The sequence below is a fragment of the Eucalyptus grandis genome, chromosome 11 (assembly GCF_016545825.1).
Source record: "Eucalyptus grandis isolate ANBG69807.140 chromosome 11, ASM1654582v1, whole genome shotgun sequence".
Classification (NCBI taxonomy): Eukaryota; Viridiplantae; Streptophyta; class Magnoliopsida; order Myrtales; family Myrtaceae; genus Eucalyptus; species Eucalyptus grandis.
This window is the reverse complement of record NC_052622.1, coordinates 30,025,357-30,046,744: the sequence shown is the minus strand read 5'-3', so window position 1 is coordinate 30,046,744 and position 21,388 is coordinate 30,025,357. Positions and strand designations below refer to the sequence as shown.

Here is a 21,388-nt window from a genome sequence, read left to right as displayed (position 1 = left end):
GAGGCAATGCTTTGGATTTTAAAAATGGCACTGCAACCTCAGCCAGTGTGCACTTAATATTTAATCAGCACTGAGCTTTTTTCCCCCTTGATAACCTTCTTTGCTTTGTTCACGAATCTCACCGCCTGTTTTGTTTTTGTTTTTCTGTTTTTTCCTGAATTTGTCTTGTGAAGCAATACTCAGAGATCTAGGAAATTACCCATCTGATGCTTCTCCGCTTCTTCTTCCTTTCTTCTTCTTTTCTTAATTTTTGGTGGCAATACCCGCACTGTGAAAGTCAGGAGAGAGTGATGTTTGGTACCGTTCAAGGCGTACTCAGCCCTCAAAAAACACCAGCTTCTTAATATATAGAAGCAAGTTTAGTACGTTTAGCAGATTTGAGTATGTTAGCAAATGTTTCTATAATTCCGGCACTACTTCAGAAACGTTTGCCATGCGGTAGTTGTACATTTTCCTGTACTGCATACGACGATTACCTATGAAAATCGACGATGGTAAATTTCAAGTATTCGAAGGTGCAGTAAATTTAGTATATTGTTAAATGCATCGGTATCGCTCTATGTTGGCAGTGAACATTTTTTATAGATCGGTAATATGTTTGAGGACACAAAGCTATAATTGCTAAATGCTAGCGCGGATTGGTTGCCGCTTGTTTCCCAACAGTGATGAATCCTCTTTCCACTTAATTGAGGTCAACTTTGGTCAATAGATCACAACAAATGCAGTGGCCAAACCCCAGACCACCCCCTTAAAAAGTGCCAAGAACCAGCTGCAAGTGTCGACACGAGTAATGGTAGCAATTTCTCATACTGACACATAGCATAATTCAAACACGTACCAAAAGTTAGCGGACTTGGAATGAGGTTCACTGTGTTCATTCATTTCATGTAGACCTACAAGAGACCGTAATTACACATCGTGTTTGTGACAACCCATAAGATACGAAATTAGTTTATATAATCAATTAATTAGCTAGTGTTGTCACGACCTATACATGATCAAATTAAACACGATTAATCAAATAATTCTCAATATGCCCTTACGTCGATACAAACGCCACCTGCAAACACATATTGCCAACCTAACGTCTTGTATCATAATAGTTCTCTGATCTCCACCATCGATCTTCAGAAACTACGAATTAGTATGGAGTGAACTACATTAGCTGCACACTAGAGATGTGCATATGCTAGAAAATTTACTTTGTGATATTATAAAGCACAAGGGAATGGATCGTGTAAATTATTTGATCAAGCTGAAGACCCAGATGGATGGTCAATAAGAATAACAAGAAGCTAAAAGCCATCACGCAATCATTTTGTTCTACCATTTTCAATTTTACCACTGCTCATACAATGTAGTTATTCATGTATAATTTTTCATGGCAAAAAAAATCCGTGCTCGCACAGAAAGAGATGGTGTGCTCTTTGGTATTAACTGAAGATGATGTATCCAACCATAACAGACGTATCCTCTTTCTCCTGTAAAACAGGATACTGGTAGTCAAAATTTCAAAGTAGACAATTCCACCAATGGCCTTTGCATTTACATCCTTAACCGGCCAGTCATCAACATAATTTTGAAACTAGTCTTCTGACCTTGTGAAACATATTTGAATTACAAAAAAAAAAAAAAATGCCATAGCTTGCACAGACCTTTGCCTCATTTCACTCCATTTTTATTCGCTTCAAATGAGTTTGCCTCATCCATTCAAGGCACTCATCTACAGTTCCAATCGGGTTTGCCAGCTGCCGCGCAAGTAGCTTTTGTTGCTAAAAAAGAAACAAGAAGTCAGCTTGAATTTCATAGTTCAGTAAATTGGTGCAGAAAAGTATCTCTTACCCATTCTTTAACAAATGGACCTTCACATTTGAGCTGCAGAACATTCATAATGTCATTTCTAGTGACTAGAGGCTTCACTTCCCATATTTTTTCCAGGCTTGCATATCATGCAAATGGAGTGTATATCAGAACATTGCTCAAAACAAATCCCAAGACTACTCTTCCAAAAGATTCCATGCAAACTCTAATAAAAATTGAATTCATGTAGAAAGTACACATGCACACTCAATTTATGTGGGTGTCTTTTCTCATAAATATCAATGGCACAGGGAGGGGTTAGAGCATAAATCCTTTATGAGCAATCCACAACGCATGGATGAACTTCTGTAAGACAAAGAAAGCAAAGGACCTCTAGACATACCTAATTTGAGAATAGCATTCTCAACTGCATGGAACACCTTTTTTCTCTTGTCTAATTCGGTGTGCTTGAACATGGCATCTTTAGAGCAGCCAATTGGAGAGGGATAAGCCAACACATCAATTGATAATGCAACTTGCAAGAAATCCTTTGCTTCTCGCAGGAGAGATCCTGCATAGACGAGAAACAATATGGCGTAAGTATTTCATAAAATGACTCTAAAAAATAACAAGAAGATTGGCAAAGTGTGACAAACTAAAAAGAAGGCGAACCAAGTAGATACGGTCCTCTTAAACTACTTCAATGCTTTCCGCAGACAATCCATGTGGTTGACTCATACTAGGAAGTAACAATCTCAAGGTTAAAAAGGCAAAGGAAGAAGAAAAGGTAAGGAAACCCAAGTCCAATTTGATGGCCTAAGCACATTGGGTTCACAATATATATAGCATAAGTATCGCTAGAACAATATAAATATATTGATATACAAAATAACATTTCAGTTTTGACGTGAATGCGATGACCTGGCCAATATCATACATATGCCATAGTCCTATACATATGAGGATTCCAATTCCAAAATACTATTGCACTTCTCATTTCCAAGGAAATATTTATGATTCCCTACCACCCTCAACTGGATTTTTTCCTCGTTTTGTTACAAAATTTTAAATAATACGTTGATGAAACACCATGCATATCATCATTAGATTGGTGATGCCTAGGAAATAGTGGATAAGTCAATTAATAACTGCCTCCCATCTCTTGTGCTTTCACTTATAGAAATTCCAGCTCTACAATCCTGATGGCTTAGTTCATTACTCCAAAAGTTTTTTCATTGAGTGAAAAGATAGCAGATGAAAAAAATTTCAGAGTAACCAAAGAAAAACTACTCTATTCTTACTTGTTAATACCCACAGCTTTGACGAGGCAGGGATATCAACAAGTTCACTGCCAATATCATCTTCATTGAGCTCTTTGTCAACATTTGATTCAATAAAGGGAATTAAGCTAAGCAATTTCGCCACGGCAGAGTGTAAACTGACAACCTTAAAAGGAGAAAGACTTTAACTACTATTAATTCATAGCTGCATAAAAGATAAACAGCTCATCAAGTACAAAATTTTCCGAGAGTATATGAACTAACTGTCTCAGCATCGCTAGCCTTTCGCTTGAGAGAGCTTTGAAAAACATAGTTGACTTGGAATTTGCAGAAGACAATAAATAACTATGATTGCAATAGAAAGGGAACAATATGTAAAAATGGGGATAACTTTATGTTCCCAATTTAAGTCCAATCCAAAAGCTGAAGGTCTCAGGTAAAAGGAGAAGACCCATTAATCCAATTAGAAGACGTGCACATGCAAATTGAAGAAAGGAAAGACGAAGGTACCTTCTTGCCTTTGTTATCTTCATATGTGACGATTCTGAATGGGAAAAATAGAATTGCATACAAGGACAACCTTCTTTGTTCATCCTGAAATAGGTATACATACTGAGTAATCAAAAGCATATTAATCCAAGGAAAGTTCAAGAAGAATATGCCACAATAAGTAGCATAAGCAATGATCAAAGAAAGTACATGGTTTCCTTCAACATTAGACTATAACTTAACTGTATCAACTAGACCATGCACAAAAAGAACAAATCTAGTAAAACAATCACGATGAGAATGCCGTCTCTAGTAAGAAGTAACGGAATCTAAACAAGAGAAACTTGGGCATATATAATAGAGTAATAGTATTATAATGGGGTAAGTACACTATCAGTGCCAAAAGTTATGTACAGCGCTCACTTTGGTGCCAAAAGTTTATTTTGGATCACTTAAGTGTCGAAAAGTTTGAAAAATGATCATTTTAGTGCCAACTCAGATCTAATTGATCGGGTATCCAACGTGGCACTTTTTTATTAATTTTTGAAGCTGATGTGGTTCGCCGGAGAGTACAATCAGCATTTAAACCACAAAATGGCGTCATTTGGCATCTTTCCCCCAAGTCAAAACCCTAAATCCCCAAATTGAGAGAGAGAGAGAGAGAGAGAGAGAGAGAGAGAGAGAAGGCATGGCAGGACTTTCCCTGTCGTCTTCTTCCCCGAAGAACAACACCAGCACCAGCCACTCCTTGAGCAAAGCCCAATCCACCATCTCCATCTGTGCCCTCCTCGTCTTCTCTCTCTCCACCTTTGACCCCCCTTCTTCCTCCTCCTCCCCACCCTCACCTCCTATTCTTCCCTTCGCTTCTTGCCCGAGAAACAACCTCAGCCTTTCCTTACTCAACGAGTCGAGCAACTACAACGGAGGCCCAGCGGCGGTGGCCGAGCACGGTGGCCGAGCGACGATGGCCAAGCAAGCTAGGTCGGCGTTGGGCGAGGATCAAACAAAAGAACCATAATTTCAATCCCATATGAGTTATGCAGTGTTGTTTTTGTTAGGCCACCCACATATGATGGCAAAACGATGCCGTTTTCTTAAGGACGGCAAAAAATGACGTCATTTAAAAGCCATGTCAATTTTTTTAAAATATAAAAGCCACGTAATCATTTTGGTCGGAATCTCTCACTGGTGGCATAGAAGTGATCGTTTTTCCTTCGATTTGGCACTTAAGTGATCTGACAGAAACTTTCGGCACCAAAGTGAGCACCGTACACAACTTTTGGCATTGATAGTGTACTTACCCCGTATTATAATGCAAGACAGAATTTATAAGATTCAAGCGGCTAGTGCCTACAGAAGGAGATCAGCATGCCCACAATAATTCTTTGCATGTTTCTACAATTTTCTTTTCTCAAAAAAACATTGATCACATAAACCCACGACATAACGCAATTGTCAATCAAGTGTAGGTTCAGAAAGAAATAAAGCAAAACTACAAGGAAGAAAAATAAATGAGCAAATAATAAATTCTGAAAAATTTCATTTGGTTCGGATAGGATGAATAGAGCTAATTAAAATTAGTAACTTATCTCCTGCTAACAAATATAGCTAATTTCGCATCACCACTCCGTAAGTTGCCTATTTTTGCTAAAATATAAGATCATCATGAAAATAAAGCAACCGAGTGCTTCAAATTGATCCTTATCAAGTCAAAACTTCTAAAGCCATATTATGACATCTTCCATCCAAAATATAATGAAAATGACACAACTCTGCGAAAGATTAAGCATATAGTGTTTCATGAATCACTTATTTCATCTATTACTGGGAAACCAAAAGCAAGCGTCCCATCATGAGTCTATAAGCCAAAGAGTAGTTTTTTTTTTTTTTTTTTTTGGTAAAAGGTAAGTAAATAAGCCAAAGAGTAGTTTGAATACCATAAACCACTTAACTGCATATAAATTTTTGGATGAAAAACACAAAAATCAAGCGTGAACCAGCATGAAATAGTATAAATTCAAGGATTATCACACACAGTAAGAGACAACGACCCAATTAGCTGCAAAAGGCTCCATGCAGCATCCATATGAGCTAAGCAGAGCCTAGAAACATACCAACAGATGCAATGTGTAAGCAACTATGCACTAACACAACAATGAGAATAAGAGAAACTATAAATTTCTATGGTCATATTCTAAAAGCGGTAGAAGCTTTGGGAAATTTGTGCAGAAATGAGATTACTAACTCGTTTTAGAAAAGGGACATAACAACCTTAATTAAAATTATCATGGAAAGAAACATGAGAGCAGCGGAGACTCTATAATGCCTCCCAACAACTTGAAAGATGTTGTATGCTAAACCAAGAAGAGTTCTAGGAGGTGCATAGCATTTTGAACATTAGGCTTTCTCGATGCTTTTCACATGTCATCAACTTGTCTTTCCTTTTCTTTTAACAGTATATTTAGATTGCTTTAGTAGCATGCCTTCTTCTCTTAATAATGCTTCTATACTTACATCAAAAGAAACATTAGTACACTTCATTTGTTCATCCTGTAGGAAATAGCAAGGCTCCAGCCTCTAGACCTAGTTGGGTAGATTTTAGGACGTAGAAGCTTTTGAAAACGCCACCATAAATTAGATCTCTAGCCCCCAACCCCAAACGCCACCCCCAAAAAAAAGGAATTGTATACACTCACTAGTCTCTTAGGGCCAAAAGAAGGATGAAGATAAAACTGTGTCATCTTTCACATGGAAAAGCATTAAAAATTCTCTATAAGTTGCAGTAATATTTATTATTTTTTCTCTTTTGTCACAAAAGATTTCCATCGGGTTTCCCTCTTCCCAAACCAGTTTTGTCAAAATGGTAACATATTCCCTGATATATTCATAAGCACAAGTCTCATTTTATTCTTCCTAATAACTAACAACCAGATACAATTCACATAAGTGGAATGAATTAGATTGTCGCAACCAATATATCCTAGCCTGATGTTGCTGAATGCTAAGTCATTATTAACAGTGCATCAAATATGTAGATATCAATCATGTCTAGCTGAACAATCATAAGAACCAATCCACAAAACCAACCTATCAGATTCTCCTGGCAATGCCAGTTCATGTTCATGAGGTAGACTGAAGACAACCCAAAATAATTGCAACTCATAGATGTAAGCAATAGCTTTAACTAGTTCATTGCCCGATACCATCGGATCAACCTGTCATACCGAAGAAAGGGGAAAACATTGATCTCATCTCATCATTGATAAGTAACAACAAAAAGGAGATACAAATCATATAGAGAAGTTGAGAGAAAAGATAAAGAAAGCACGTACAAAAAGAACTCCCACGAAAAAACATGTATTTAGATAAAGTAGCCGATAAGAGGAATTTTCTAAACACATACTTCTGTTCCAATGCTCTCTCTACTGATTTTAGTTGCGAGTGTATCTTTGACATCATTAGATGCAGCAGCTTTCTTCAGTTCTTCATCCAATGTCAAATTGAACCTTGCGCCTAAAATGAACACGAGATGATGAACATTGAGGCACAAAAATGACTATACCATAGATGAAGAACCAGAAAGTGCCTTTTTGAACTCAAAAAACTCTTGTACAAATCAAAGAAAATGAGCATCCACATTGCATGGCAAAAGAATGAAAAAAAGAAAGCTTCTTTGAAAGATGAGCTGCAAAAATGCAAGGTTTACAAAGCTCATCTAAGAATAAGGCATTAAGCTCTCTCAATTCAGGGATTGTGGGGATGTAAGAGGATCCAAGAGTCTTCAAAAGAGAAGAATCATACATAAAGTACAAACGGTAGGCTAACGGTTCCAGCACACTCTATTGTATATATGTATTTCATGCAGTCATTACTTCCTTGATTCAAACATTTACTTACTTGTGCAGTCACATGTTCACACCCATAATACATCCATTTGTACATAAAAAATTATGTGAATAGAAGGAAGACTGCATTAGGTGCATGCAAGGGTACTCAGACAGTGACATGTAGTTGTTAACACAATTTCATGCAACTACTCCAAAGGCAACATGCTATGGAATTGATGAAGGTTGCATAATAAATGGTCTCAAGCACACTAAATAAGAATATCTAGAACTAAATTAAGAAACAAAAGGTTAACAAAATTGAAATAAAACAGCACCAAAGCGAATGACATGAAGAACTCGCAGAGGATCATCCAAAACCGTTTCCTTTGGAGCTAGAGGTGTCACAATTTTTCTTGATCTAAGATTGTCAATTCTTGTACAGTGAACAAAAATTCGAAAAGTAGAAGAATTTAATATAGTTTAATTCTCCAAAAACTTCTCATTGAGAAGTAAACTAAGTCAAAAATGTATTATGACCCCTCCCAGTTAAATCTTCAACCAAGATGGTGTTGATATTGTAAAACACGCTGTCAGACAAAAATTTAGGTCATCAAACAATTGGATCGATTTAAAACGGAATGGTATGAATAAGAGAAGCCAAGCCGTTTGAAGTACATAAGAAGATTATGTTAAACGAACTTCGTTTCTTAAACATATAAAGAGGCAAATGCTATATGGATGTCCGATCATGTCTAAAATAAAGAAAGGATTATAGCCTTCAGAATCCAATTTCATTAACTTACAAATTTCCCAAGTTAATGAGTGGCATGTTATGACATTCTAGATTTTCAATCCTATTTTCTACTGAATAAATTGGGCAATTCATTGACACGCCTATAGGGCTATTCTCAGAGTTGATCACTCTGGAGATAACTAGACTATTTAGGGAAGTTATTAAGGAATTTTAATACAATAGACTTGAGAATTCGACCAGAATCGGCTTCTCGACCGTGATTATCTTTAGAGGCCATTACGGCACAATATAAAATCGATTTGAGATTAGAGATAAGTCTATTCGACTGAGATGTGTGGCTAATCGTGGGTGACACCACTAAATTAGAAAATTCTCGTTGATCGACACTAGACTGATTTTTCTATCGTTTTGGGACCATGTGTCTGTATTTGAATCATCGAGATTTTCATGACAATCAAGAGTCGCCAATAAGTCGAGTGGGTTCATTGTGATTCGAAGAAAATCGATCACGGGTCATTTGCACTAAAAATCTCCAAAAACTACCCAGTAGTCTAACTCACGCTAAAAACGCGTCGGATGGAAATTAACCATGAATTCGAGTCCGATTTCGGAAATTGAAAGTCTTGTCATGTCACGATCTATTTTGGGAGCGTCAACTCATCCTCCGAAGATTTTTCAAGGATTTCGAGATTTTTGCGGAAAATCAATTCGGACGTTGCGAAAATTAGCGGAAATTCGAATGAGCTCAATTAAAGGAAATTTGGACTTGCGAGCCGAGCTACTTGATGAGGGGCACTTGTAGAAATTATGTGGGCTTTTTCTACATCAAATTTGGACATTAAATAGAAGAATTTGGATGGAAATTGAAGTTTAAATTGAAGAATTCAGAATAAGGCATGGCAGCAACTTTGGCTTCAAAAAATTGGATAATTGGTGGTTTATTTTGTGGTATTATTGAGCAGGAAAGTAATACAAGGGAACATGGTGATATTTATGCAAGCCTAGGGAGAGACAAGGCCTTAATTGAATGGATATGGATTGTTGACTTTCTTCCCTCCTTCAGCAGCTTCGTCCTCACGCTTGCCAGCTGCTTTCCTCTCTCCTTCATGCGCCGAGTTCCTCTTCTCACAACCAAGTCTTGCTTTTGCTTCACTTTCGATATTCCTTCGAAGTCTGCTAGCCCGTTCTCCTTCGATCTCGGCTGCGTGCCCTCTTTCTTTCACCGCCCAACACCTACCGAAGTCACCCATACCGCACGTCCTCCATCCACCTCACGCCTCTCCTCTATCGAAATCCCCAAGTCAATAGTTGAAGCTTTGCTGATTTTGAAGACCGAGCAGCTCCACCGATCTCTTCGCCCACGCGTCCCACCGAAAGCCACCAGCTTCTTCATGTCTTCAATTTGCCGGTCAACACTTCCTTCCACTGAAGGAGCCTCACGTCCGTGGACTTCAGCAATTTGAAGACCCCAGCGAAGCCACATTGCGTCTTCTTCCCATGTCGATCAACGTCAGCAACTCTTGCACCGTTCATCCTCCACCGAAGACACGCACATTCCAGTCAACCGAAGCAGCAGTCCAATGTTTCCTTGGTCTTCCCAGCTCGAGGCCAGCTCGCGATCCCATCTCCACGCGTCTTCGTCTTCAGCTCACGCCTGCGTCAACAAACGGTGGAGCTCTCCTCTTCGTTGACTCCCTCGCGGCCCAGACAGAAGCTGCTGCCGTGCCAGTCCACAAACGAAGCAGCACCATTTGTCCGTGTCTCTCGCGCAAAACATTCCTTCAGCCCGTGAGTCCGCAAGAAGCCCAGGCTGTGAGCAACCCAAGTCTTTAGCCCATCTCAGCCCAAGTGAGCCCAGCAGCCCACCTTATCTTCAGCAGCCCATCTCTGTGAAAGCCAGCCTAGCGAATTTCATTGGGTCCATTAAGCTCAGCCCAGTTCAGTTGCAATTCGGCCCAGAGATCTAGTAATTCAAGCCCAGTTCCGAGCCCAAGCCCGCAAAGCAAGTCGGCCCAATTTCGGCCCAAGCCCAGCTTTTTCTGTGGGTTTGCAAGGCTTTTGAGCCCGGCCCAAGTACCTGTCAACGTTGCCGAAAATTCAGATTTCGGCCGCCGTCGTGTCGTCGTCGTGGTGATCCGATCTACGCTTTAAAATCAAGTGAGTTTTACTCACTAATGCTTTCTTAGTTTGTAATTATGCTTAAGGGTTGATTAGGTTTAATTAAGTGCAATTAGGTAGTTAGATTAGAGTAGATTAGTGATTATTAGATAATTGTGATGCATGTTAGGCAGTTGAATTGTGCAATTAGCAAGTAGAGACGTACTATTATTTATTGAATGCATCTCAGGATTTTTCCCGACCCGTTTCGGGCTTCAATTAGGCATTACGGGCCTAAATTGGATTTTTAGTATTTAATTATTAATTTTCGAAATTAATTTAATTATTTACTTATTTTTTCAGAAATTAGGCAGGGATAGCCAACGACCGGAATTTTATGCTGATTGTCGTGGTGCAGTCCGTTTATTTAATTGATCTCTATTTCATGCTTAATTGAATTATTTGTGAAAGTGAGAATTATTCTTTAATTGGATAATCATTGGTTATTAATCAAAAAATAACCGGGCGTCGGTTGACAGCGCCAAAAATGTTTTGGTGGACTACAGGAAATGGTGGGATTTATAGAAAGGAAATAATTATATTTTGACTAAAGCCGACTGTGTACCCACACACGACATTTTATCGGAAGGGATAAAAATGGTTATTTGATTGTTTGCTTGGAATGGCATATATACCGGCTCGATGACTCTACGGACCATCTTGAGATAGGACGGTATGATCTACCAGCTCGGTGAGTCTACAGGTTATCTTGAGACAGTACGGTATGATATACCGGCTCGATAATTCTACAGATCATCTTGAGATAGTATGGTATGATAAATTGTGTGTATACCGGCTCGGTGACTCTATATGTCATCTTGAGATAGTATGGTATGATCTACTGGCTCGGTGACTCTACAGATTATCTTGAGACAATACGATATGACATATCGGCTCGGTAATTCTATAGGTCATCTTGAGATAGTACGGTATGATTTGACAGCTCGATGACTCTATATGTCATATAGAGATAGAATAATATACTATATATCTATCACCAAGGGTGAGTAGTCTTGGATGTTGATCAGACTTATAGATAGTATGGAATGGGCCAACCAAGAAATGGTCATGATGACATGTAATTGACTAGGCCGATTGATCGAGATATCGATCTGTGATGTGATTGCTTGTGTGCCTATTGAATTGTGCTAATATGCAAGTGGAATCTGAGGCCAAGGTAAGTCCTCTGACCCGTGCGTGCATAGGCAGCCCGGATAGCGTATTGGTTTACTAATCGGGTCTTAGGGGGTAGAACTTGCTGAGACGTAGTCTCATCCTAGTTGTGGGACAACATTTCAGGATCCTGATGAGGAGCTTGAGGAGAAAGAACCCGAAGAGGAGTACCTGGAGGAGAACCCTAATGATGATCCCGAGTACGACCCAGATGAGGACTGAGATCCCACCCTCTTTTGTGAACCCTGTTTATAGGTGGTTGAGTGTGAGACTAGACCTTTGTTAATAGTATGGTAAAATACTTTGAGGTGTGGTTGTATAAAAGTTTGGTTGTGAATTTCTATATGAAAAATATGGCCCTACTTTTATATCCCATTGTTTTATTGTTTGGGGATTATAATTGCTTCCGCATGTGCATATTAAAAAGAAAAGGGTTGGCGATACGTCTTGGGATATTGTTTTTAAAATCAACCAAAGATGAAGGATGGGCACGTGACCGAGGATCGGGATGTGACACATGTGGTGCTAAACCACTTTATAAGCTATTAAAAAAAAAAAGATATCCGAATAAAGATATGAAAGACTACACATTCCATGATTTCTTGCCATCTGACCAAAAACCAAAATGACCACTAATTCCTCTTTAATTCTCATTTAGTTAATTGGCATTAAATAATCAACTGGCAATAAATTTGGAACTACATATACTTCACGGAAGAGCAGACCATGTCCACTATCTGCTACAACTGACAACCATTCATTCACCTCCATAATCGGAAATAAGGTTGGATAGAGTAATATAATGATTTGTTATGTGCCAATTATAGAGCAATAGAATGATTTAATACGTTCAAAATGGATTTAACTAACAGGTGTTAGATCAAATACCACCTAAAACTAAGCAATACATTGTTTTGAGATAAACATAATATAATGCAATTAACATTTTGATTCAAGAGCAATTTATCAATTACATAAGCAAAAGAGACACCTGTTTATACTTAAATCCCTTCTATAAGCATCCTATTTTGTAGTGCCAAAATATTGTAAGAGAAGTCAAATTGAACAACCATTCACAAAAGTAACAACCGGGAAACTAGCATAATTTTTAGGTCATAAATAGTTTAACAAAAGCTCAATTACATTGGAAGCACCAATTTTTTTTTTTTTTTTGGGGGGGAGGGGATAAAGCAATAAGTAAACAAAAGTTTGCTCCAAGCATAGACAATCTAAGAGAAAACACCAAGCTAATGTAAAAAACGACTAGCCATGCACACAAAATATAAGAGGCCTTGAGCTCATTGCTTTTAGGAGTGCGGGACACCTGAGTCGCACAGCTTCTGGCAAGGACACTTAAGTCATAACTTTAAAATGGTACACTTAAGTGCTATCATCGGAGTGAAATGGGACACTTAAGTGCCACTCCAGCGAAAATCCGGCCAAATGGCTGACGTGGCGACTTTCCGGCGAGCTCGGTCCAAAACGGCGTCGTTTTGCACGCTGACGTGGCGGAGAAAATGCAAAAACGACGCCGTTTCGCGTCTACGTGTAAATAATAGTATATAAATTAATTAAATTAGATTTAAAATATTCAAAAATTAAAAAAAATTAAGAAAATTTTAAAAATTTCAAAAATTAAGAAAAATTTAAAAAAATTTTAAAAATTTTTAAAAATTTTTAAAATAAGAAAATTTTAAAAAATTTTAAAAATTAAGAAAATTTTAAAAATTTAAAAAATTAAGAAAATTTTAAAAAGTTTAAAAAATTTTAAAAATTAAGAAAATTTTAAAAATTTTAAAAAAATTAAGAAAATTTTAAAAAATTTTAAAAATAAGAAAATTTAAAAAAATTTAAAAAATTAAGAAAATTTTAAAAAATTTTAAAAAATTAAGAAAATTTTAATTTTTTTTAAATTAAGAAAATTTTAAATTTTTTAAAAATTAAGAAAAATTAAAAAAATTAAAATTAGAAAAAAATTATAAAAAAGGGGGGTGGGAGGCCGAATGGGGCGGCTCCCTTGCCGCCGCCGCCGGCTCCCTCACCGCCGCCACCTCCGCCTCCCCCACCCCCTTTTTTTAAATTTTTAAATTTTTTTAAATTTTCTTTTTTTTAAAAATTTTTAAAATTTTTAAAATTAAAATTTTTAAATTTTCTTATTTTATAATTTTTTTTAATTTTTTAAAATTAAAATTTTTAAAATTTTCTTATTTTTTAAAATTTTTAAATTTTTTTTAAATTTTTAAATTTTTTTAATTTTTAAATTTTTTAAATTTTTAAATTTTTCTATTTTTTTAATTTTTTAAAATTTTTAAAATTTTTTAAATTTTTTTAAATTTTCTAAATTTTTTTAATTTTTAAAAATTTTCTTTTTTATAAAATTTTTTAAAATTAAAATTTTTAAAATTTTCTTATTTTTTTAATTTTTAAAATTAAAATTTTTAAAATTTTTAAATTTTACTTTTTTTTTTTAAATTTTTTTAATTTTTTTTTTAATTTTTATGCTTTGATTTGGAGCTCGGCGAGCCACGTAGGCAAAAAATAATAATAAAATATATTGCCACGTAGGATTTCTAAGCAAAGGGTCGCCGGAGGTGGCACTTAAGTGTCCCACTCGAAAAAAAAAGTGGCACTTAAGTGTACCGTTTTGAAGTTATGGACCTAAGTGTCCCGGCGTGCCAAGTTATGGCACTTGTGGTGTACTTCTGCCTTGCTTTTAGCTTTCATGATGATTTTTAGGCCCTCTTATCTTAGGATGATATACTTGACACTTATAAGAAACTAATGTTTATTCAACAAGTCTCTCGAGTGAATTAGCAAAAGAAAGAAAAATAATTTAGAAGAAAGTTCCTCAATCAAGACTGTCCAAGGATAGATGTATGATTGTTAGAATTCAAGTCACTTTACCATTGATCATGAGCTACATACTTGTCATTTGTAGGCTTGCATTCCTTGAGTACGAATACCATTGTGGAGTGAGCAAGCTGTAGCCCTATTGAGAATACCTACTAAATTAGCTTATCTTTCTTTTCTTAAAAAAGAGAGAGTTCATGAAAGTGCTAAAAGCTATTTCTACTATATACTTGTATGATACCGTCTAGTTAGCCATCACTAAACAAGATAATAAGATACAGGTGGAAAGAATATATACAACAGATGAAATAACAACTGTACTATTGCATACCATCTAGGTGGGAATGCGGCTATTCTCACTGTACTTTTCAGACCTTAAATTCATAAAATCTATCCATATATCATAGAGGCGCATCCTCACTGTTTGCAAATGTTTTGACTGGTTTGGGTTGCTGCAAAACTAAATTTATGTATAAATGTCTTCAAATACCCAATCGGAATGGAGATAGCATCTGCCACAATAATATACCACAACCTAATTCAATCATATAATAGGAGAAAATATTCATGTAATAACAAGTTCCAAATGCAACTATGCCAACGAAAACATATTTCGTGACTAACATACAAAAACAAGTTCAGAGTAGACCTTGCCAGATAATGAGACTAAAATATAAAAATCAAGGGGGGAAAATGTAGCAAGACAAGGGTATTCTCAAAAGATATGCTCCTTATTCCAATTAAAGTGAACCATTTGTTCTACACTTAACCATATTTCAAAGCCCAAGGAGAAATATTTAAGAGGGCCAATTAATCTTGATTTCTAAGTGTAGACTCCCTCCAAGAGTAGCTTTATCTCTAGGGAGACTGCTTTACAAATCATGAGGTGATCAACTTTTGATGACAGTCTTTTTTGGAGGGATATAGAATTTGTAAGATGTGCACGAGATTGGCAATTGGAACACTTCTTTGAATTATTTGATTTACTTAATAATTTTTGGGTTGTGCTTTGAGGTCAGTGCAAAGCAGTGTGATCACACATATAGAAATGGATTATTTACAGTGAAAATTGATAAAAGCTACAAGGGTCTTGCACAACCTAAACCACATGCGTGCCAACCCTAACATATAGGTCACATTCAATATATAGAATCTAATGTCTATAAAATGTTTAGCACTTCAAATTTCATGAAGTAAAAGAAACAGTTTTATCATGAAGAATTAAGAGTCTTTTGTCTTCAAAATAGCAATCTCAAAGCCTTCAAAACACTCTTATAATCCTCTTCCTTCGCACTTTCAGCTGGTATTACTTGATCCTAAGATCTTAGTTATTTGACTAGATATTGTACACCTATTCATCTTTAATTTATACTCTAGTGAACACTCTTTTCGAGTCTTTCCTTTTCAGCAATGAAGAAATCACTATGTAAGACATGGAGTGCACAACAAACAAATAACCACCGCTCACATTGCAGACTTCTGGTGTAGAATAAACATTGACCAATACTCAACACATAAACTTCATGTCAAATCATAAATTTATACATTAAAATATGAAAAGCTAATATTTGAAGGCAAAAGGCAAGTATGAAGCTCAGTGTATCTTGGGATAACAGCCAGATTTTGTGCCTCTTTCCCTATTGACGCTAAATATTGGGTAGCCTTATCAACGAATGCGCCACCCAACATGTCATCAGGAGTAATATCGATATCATAACACTCTTTCTCTAGAAGCTATAAAGATAAGAGAATGTGAGTTTATTAATCTTCTTTAAAGAATAGGTTTAACACAATAAATCCATCAATATCACAATGTCATTCACATCGATTCAAGCACAATAATTGTACCATTTCTCTACAAATCTATTCTAGCTTGAACATGATAAATGATCCTGAGCAAAAAATTTGCAATAAATGATAGACAATAAAGAATTCATAACAGTTTGAAAGCATCTTTAGGGTTCTCTACTCAAATAATTACCTTAGCACCTTGTCGAAGATTGGGAAAGGTCCTATCTATTGAGGTTCATAGCAAAGAGGCATCACCACCCAATAATAAGTTATAATGATGATATTGGAATGCAAAGTTAGTAATCAGTAACATATATAATGTGAATGTGTTCATGTACATAAGAGAGTAACTCATAAATGTGGTCTAAAGGGAATCATAACTTTGCATTGAAGTAAATTCACCTGTCTAAATGTCTTCCTCGCTGCCGCCGCTCCTTGCCATCCGTCGCCCCCTGTTGCCATTTGCCAGCGCTGGCCGCTGCCACTGACTAAAGGAGGAGCAAGAAGAAGAAGAGTGGAAAAAAAGGAAAATTTTAAAAATATATATAAAATATAAAATAAATACTGCCTTATAAAAAAAATTTATGGATCGTATCAAACGCATTACTGTTCATTTTCTATTCCGAGAATAGAAATTTTATATGGCTACCAAATGCGTTCCTTTACTCAGAAATTGTTCTTGGGAATAAAAATAGAAAAAATTTAATTTTGAAAAGAAATTATTCTTCAAAATAGAGTATTACCAAACACTTCCTAAATAATCGATGGACTAATCGCGACACTTTTTAAAGAATACCGAGTGTCATTTTGAGCCAAAAGTAATACATATAAAAGGAGTTTGGGTTTCCAATCGCGCAAAAAAAGAGATACCACCGGTGTCATTTCACTTAAAATTTTAATGAATATTAAAGTTCCTAATTATGCATAAGTGTCATTAGTCAAATGAATGAGTAAACTGGTCACAAATAATTCTTTAATGGCATGGAGATTATAAATCGAATCTATATTTTATGTTAATAAAAATAGGTGTATATTTTGTCAATATAAAAGATAACCAACTGTGGCAACAGGTCATTTTATTAAATCAATTAATTTTTCTTTATTGAGTACTACTTATTACAAGAAGAAGTTACTGACGAATGTCGAGAAGAAAAAATATTATGGGCGGGTCCAACGAATTTTCTTGCTCATGAACCCAAGTCCGACCTAATGAATACATGCGCAATTAAAATTCTCGAGAAATATTACATTTGTGTATTATTAAGACCGTTGACGACACTAGATCTCTATATTACGGATAGTAAATTCTCGTACGTGGAAATTGGTTATCCCATGAAAGTTATAAATCGAATTGAAAAAATAAAATTACGTCGTTTCTGCTGCTTCGGCACCGCCGTCTGTCCCTCCACCTCCTCTTCGTCATCCGCTCCCACCGCCAAGAAGAAGCCCCTCGTCTTCCTCGGCTCTCCTCAGGTCCTCTCTCTCGTTGCAGGCGTGTATCTACTCGTACCAGTTCGTTCCTGTGAGAACCCGCATGATGTGTAGCCTTTGAAGTTCCTTCATTTACTCAAGTGGGCAGGTCTCGGCCACTGTTCTTGACGCCCTCTTCAACGCCTCGAGCTCCCCGGACTCCCCGTTTGAGGTACCGACTCCAACCTCGTTGCGTTGTGGTCTCTTTCATCGATCCGCTGAGCTGCTGTTCCCGTCCATTGCTTTACCTGGTTTCGCGGCGTCGCTCGGTTTACTGGGTGTATTTTATTTGCGAGATATATGTACGCGTTTAATGCATAGGAGACTGGAGATGGGTGCTTTTTGAAATTCCATGTAGAGCTGAAGATAGATGTGATTGCTGTGTTGGCAATGTTGGGTTGTTTGGAGAGGTTATGGTCAGCCCGCGACGGTAAGGGGGCGAAAGGTTGGATTCGTTGATTAGTATGGCCTGATTTTCGACATCCAGTGGTGGTGACTCGCGTCGCTAATATGGTGCGATTTAGGTTGCAGCAATAGTTACCCAACCGCCGGCTAGAAGAAACAGGGGGAAAAAGATCATGCCGTCTCCGGTGGCACAATATGCGCTCGACAGGGGATTCTCCCCCAAACTTATTCTCAAGCCAGAACCAGCAGGAGAGGTAATGTAGATCTAGTGCCTTTTTCTCTATCTCTATTGTTTTTCTTTTTTATGGTCTCAGTGATTTTGAATTTATTCGCTGCATTCAGCTGAAGTATTCTAGTTCGTTGAGCTAGAATGGAGCTTGGACTTCTCATTTATCTTTTCTCCGTACAAGTTGAACTGCTTGTTTTGATTACAGCTATCTGTATAGCTACTTCACTAGTCTAAGCGGTTCCTTCTCGTCCTCCTGGTTTCGACATGCCCGTTACTCTTCTTATTTACGTACAAGTATCAGAATTGTTGGAGAGGTTATCTGATGGTTCTCCCTTGCATGTTAATGCAGACGAACTGTACATATCTTCTCGTCTTTTCGGTCGCTCAGTACTTAGCTCACTGGAAATATTACTTACTGATAAGTCGTTGACGATGCATTTGATTTATCAACCGCTTAACTTATTTTTCTTCAAATTCCTCCAGTTCTTCTGTATTGCTTGGATGGCGCTACTCTAGAAAGTTCGACATTGTAAAGATGGCGCGAAACTTTCAATAAGGCTAAGATTTTGCTTTTCTTTCAGGACTCCTTCCGTATACTTTAAGAGCATTGAATCCCGATATTTGCAACGCTGCAGCATATGGAAATATTCTACCGAGCAAGTTTCTTAAAATTCCTCCATTGGGTTAGTCAAATGCAATGCCGGCTTCTTATTATAATCTGCATGATTATCTTCCAGATCATGTGATTTACCAATGATTGATCTTCTTGTTTTCGTTAAATGTAATCAATCAATGAACATTTTTAAAGTCACGAGGCTGCATGAATAACATTTGATCGGTTTACTTATCTGCAATTAGGGACTGTTAATATACACCCAAGCCTACTACCATTATACCGTGGCACTTCTCCAGTTCAAAGAGCAATTCAGGTAGGCTTAAGTTAACATATGCTTACAGAACTTGTGATTAAATAAGGAGGATATTCTCATTTGTGGAGTTATGTATGAGGATGGTTTCTAGGAAACCGGAGTATCATTAGCATTCACTGTCCGTGCTTTGGATGCGGGACCCGTGATTGCCACTCAGCGATGGGAAGTTGATGATCGAAAGTAAGGTAGTGAGAGTTCTTGGTAGAGAATATGCAGATTTGGATTGTTTTCTCAAATGATTTTCCAAAATTTGTTCCATCGGTGTTACTAGAGCAGATGGTTAGGTTTTTCCTTCATCTGCTCTTTCATAGCAAGCATATCAGCTAGTTGGTACAGAATATGTTGGGCTGGACTCGGGTGTAATCGAGCTGACTCGGTGAATCGAATGGCGGTTTCATGTTTATTTTGGTACTGGCAATACTTTGCTATGGACTTGGAGGATCCAATTAATTAGGAGGAAAGATAATATCTGAACTCAGCATCATTCCAGTGTATTTATCTTGTTCACATGTAAAGTTGTGTTCTCCATTCAGTGTTGTATCTAAATTCTTCATTTGGACAGTGACATCCACTTGTTATATGCACATTTTACCTCCTGAAGAAAATATTCTCTATTGCAGGATCTAAGCTTTTGATCCGTGAACTTCCATCTTTACTTGATGGCTCTGCTCAAGCAGAAGCCAAGCCACAAAATGAGACTAAAGCCACCTTAGCTCCGAAGGTACTACTCTCCGTACATAATAAGTGCCAGAACAGGATATGATAGATTGAGTCAATTTCTTAATTTCAGTAACCACTTGAAACTGAGGTTAGTGTCTTTGATAGCTTCTCCTGCTTCTCACAGATATCCCCTGAGGAGTCATGGCCATGCGTCAATGAGGAGGCTGTGGCCCTTCATAATAAAGTGAGCGGTCCTTTCTTCCCTGTGTTGGACCGTGTGGAATGACATACAACCATTTTAGGTTCGTGCATTTGCAGGTTGGCCAGGAACGCAAGCCAATTTTGCCGTGATGGACAAAGAGAATGGTCAGCAGAATGTCATAGAGCTTAAAATCATCACTACGAGGGTATGCGGTGAGATCAGAAGTGAAGGTGGTGAAGTGGATGGCATAAGTTTTGCCAAGGGTGCTTTATTAGTTCCTTGTGGAGGTGGCACGGTACTGGAGGTATGCTTTGTTCCTTCCAATCAAAATTTATTATGGAATTTGGTCATTTGGGTTATCCTCAGAGCCCACTGCTTTTATCACGCTTGGAGTCTTGGAAAAAGTAATGAGTTCTCTTTTCTGGGGACATTGGTATTTTGTCTTCTAGATGTTTTTGGAGAAATGTTGCAAAAGGATGATTTGTTATTTGTCTCACATGACCAGGTATTGGAAGTTCAACTTCCAGGTAAGAAAGTGGTCAATGCTGCTGCATTTTGGAATGGTTTGCAAGGGCAAACTCTGAAGAAGTTGTGACGCAAGAGGATTTTTCTGCTTCGCGATGGATAAAGAACAGAGTTTCATTGTATCGAGCCAATTTGCTGGGTTGATTTTCTTTGGTTATCCTTCCAATCATTATCAATTCCTTTTAACATTTAATTCTCTGATGGAAAGAGACTTTTCTTTACAAATTGCTTTTATACATTTAATCTGACGCTGGAGCTTTCCATATTTGATCGTCTTTGGAGTCTGAGTGTAGAGGACGTTACATCTCTGGATAGGTAGGGCTACGTGAGCAGCTCTGGTACAGACCAAATCCTGCCACCTATGTTAATGAAGGTGTTTCATGGGATGAAGGTGCATTGGAGTTCGGTCCGTCGGAGGAACGAGCGTGGTGTTCTTAGGGTTTGGGGGTTTTGGGCTTTAATGCTTGCGAGGACGCGGTTCTAGTCGATTTGAGTATGGATCATGTAAATTATTTGATCAAGCTGAAGACCCAGATGGATGGTCAATCAGAATGACAAGAAGCTAAAAGCCATCACGCAATCATTTTGTTATGTCATTTTCAATTTCACCACTGCTCATACGATGTGGTTATCCATGCATAATTTTTCAAGGTCAAAAAAATTGGTGCTCACGCAGAAAGAGATGGTGTGCTCTCTGGTATTAACCGGAGATGATGTATCAAACCATAACAGATGTATCCTTTTTTTCCTATAAAACAGGATACTGGTAGTCAAAATTTCAAAGTAGACAATTCCACCAACAACCTTTGAATTTACATCTTAAACTGGCCAGTCATCAACATAATTT

At 37.3% G+C, this 21,388-nt stretch overlaps 2 pseudogenes; one reads left to right on the top strand and one right to left on the bottom strand.

Annotated features, from left to right (window-relative positions):
- Positions 1-1,628: 1,628 nt before the first annotated feature.
- Positions 1,629-16,583, bottom strand: LOC120289871 (annotated as a pseudogene).
- An 846-nt stretch (positions 16,584-17,429) lies between these two features.
- On the top strand, positions 17,430-21,006 carry LOC120289632 (annotated as a pseudogene).
- The last annotated feature ends 382 nt before the right edge of the window (positions 21,007-21,388 follow it).